The 2,599-nt window shown below is 34.3% G+C and overlaps 1 long non-coding RNA gene across 1 annotated transcript in view; it reads right to left on the reverse strand.

The window, feature by feature from the left end:
- Positions 1-594: 594 nt before the first annotated feature.
- The window catches only part of LOC118736656, a 2,865-nt gene continuing 860 nt past the window's right edge, over positions 595-2,599 (reverse strand). The window contains exon 3 of the long non-coding RNA XR_004992756.1: positions 595-622. This is a non-coding gene — a long non-coding RNA (uncharacterized LOC118736656). The remainder of the gene's footprint in view (positions 623-2,599) is intronic.

Here is a 2,599-nt window from a genome sequence, read left to right on the forward strand (position 1 = left end):
AATATGCATGAAGCACTTTACGGACCACTTTTAAACACGACATGTTAGCCGTTGCCACAAATGTCATTCTGCGGGAATGCGCAATCTTGTATTCTATCGTTCTTGGTGATTTCCAATAGTGAAATGAACTGAAGGTGGCGCATTCCCGAAACCGCTACTTTGGTTTTGCCGACTTTGACATTTATGGCAATACGTAAACAAACTTTTTGTTTAGAAACAAGTGCAAACGTATTGCAAACGTATTGTGTACTTTCAAGTGAAAAATCGATGTGATTCGTGTGTACTGAAGTAAAAAACGTTTTATTTGTAATAAAAATTTTATAAAAATATCGTGTCGTGTGTTGAATTGCAGCAGCCGTAGGGGTAAAGCCCCCAAATGCAGTTTTTTTTTGTTTCCCCGCGACGACGCCTTGGCCTGAAAGTGGGTAGAGTTCTGCCGGCAGGAGAAGCCATAAAATTTATACACCAGCGTAATATGCATGAAGCACTTTTAAACACGACATGTTAAGTTGAAAACGTTGAAATACCACAAATTACAAATTAAAATCGGAGGTAAGCAAGCATCGACCACTTTCTGCAGGAAAACATGCGCTGCGACAAGATATTATCACTTTTTCGGCACCTGCAATACAAACACAAAAATTCTAAATAGTTAATTAATAAGACCTATTCTTTTGAACACATTTCTAGAGTGGTTGTATATTTTTTGTTAACGTAGTGCTTAATTTGCTATATTCAAAGATGGCTTGAGAAATTGGTGAATCGAGAAGAAAGCACGTTTTCTCACTGCAAATTCACAACTGTCAACTCATTGTTCTTCGCCATATTCTTTGTTTACCCGTTGCCACAAATGTCATTCTGTGGGAATGCGCAATCTTGTATTCTATCGTTCTTGGTGATTTCCGAAATAGCTATCACTTTTACCATTTTTTCAAATTATTCTGTTCTAGCAACACCACCTTATATGAATTCGCTTTGTGTTTATCAAAATATATTTCGTTTGCAATACGTTTTTGTGATATGCAGCCAAACGTCAAGCCTTTCAAAACTAATTTTAATCAAAATTTTTTTTTTGGTGGAGATAGTTGTTTTTAAATTAATGCATGGACTGTGCCCGAATCGCGGCATTCGTGATCGTATGATTACTCGTTTCGGATCGAATGAAACAAAATGGCAGCTGTTTTCTCCACAACACAATTTAAACGAGCGTACAGTGGTCGGAGAAGCTATGTTGTACGCGAAAAATTAGAAGGGCTGTTACGATTATAATAAAAATTCATCATCGTAGTATTTTAGTTATGCTAAATCTGAATGTGCCATAAAATGATTGGCTTGACAGTTGACAGGTGTCAAATGAACTTCTAATTTCCCTAAAAATAAGAAAATCTGTCAAACGGATTGCCAATTTTTATAAAAATCAGAGAATCTTTTTAGAAACGTTACTAATAAGGTTAATAAACATGCTGACCACGAATTCTACGTCAAATTAAAGCTTTGAGAGTTGACAGTTGTCAAATTGACTGTTAACTTTTCTGATAATAAGAAAATGTGTTTTAAATGCTACTGGTAAGGGTTTTAGACACGCTAGTCACGAATTTTACGTGAAATTAAAACCTTGAGATTTGACAGTTGTCGAATTCTATCTATTTCTCTAAAAATAAGGATAACTTCCCAAATTAACATGCTACGTTTTAAGGCTCACTGATCTCGAGTTCTATATTACCTTCCAACTTTTTAAGTTGAACAACCCTATTCCGGTTTTGCAATTGATCATCCGTCATTGTCGTGATTTTGTCATTGTCGTTGCACGTTGGCATTCCTAACAAAAAATGACAAGCGAAAAGCTTTTGTCAACTTACCATGCATGGAGAAAAGTTCATTGTTGTAGAAACAACTGGTCAACGCTATTATTTGCAAAAGTTTTCAATTTTTCCTAATAAACAATCGTGGTACAAAGCTCAATAAAAATATTTAAAAAATTAAATAAAAAATAAATAAAATGTTAATAAGCCACAATAACATTGACAAATACATAGTTTAGGAAGAGCCTGCCTGAAACTATACAAAAAAGCAAAATAAGCAAATGAATGTATAGAATTGACAACAACCACGCTGTCGAGTTTAAATAGCGGCAAATCAGCTGCACTTGATAGTAGTTAGTTGAATAAGGAAAATGAATTAGCAACAAGAGTTTACGGGATGTACATAACTCAGTGGTTAACGCTTCTGACTTTGAACATAGAATTCGCAGGTTCGATCCCTGCTGAAGTCTAGAAAAAAAGAAATCTTATGAAGAGATGTGGTGATCTCCGAAATAGCTGCTATAACTTCTACCGCTTAGAATTTGTTGCTTTTTCAATTCTTCCTAATAAACAATCGTGATACAAGGCTCAATAAAAATATGAAAAAATAAAATGTTAATAAGCCACAATAACATTGACAAATACATGAGCGCTGAAACACCAGAAAAGTGATTATTTGTGTGAAATAGATAAATTCGTATATCCGTAGCAAAGTGGAAAGATGTAAGTCTTGTATAATTACATACATACATATTTATGTATTTATATCTTTCATTTATGCATGAATACATTTGCAT

Source organism: Rhagoletis pomonella, unplaced genomic scaffold (assembly GCF_013731165.1).
Source record: "Rhagoletis pomonella isolate Grant_MI unplaced genomic scaffold, Rhpom_1.0 Rhpom_scaffold_00003, whole genome shotgun sequence".
Classification (NCBI taxonomy): domain Eukaryota; kingdom Metazoa; phylum Arthropoda; class Insecta; order Diptera; family Tephritidae; genus Rhagoletis; species Rhagoletis pomonella.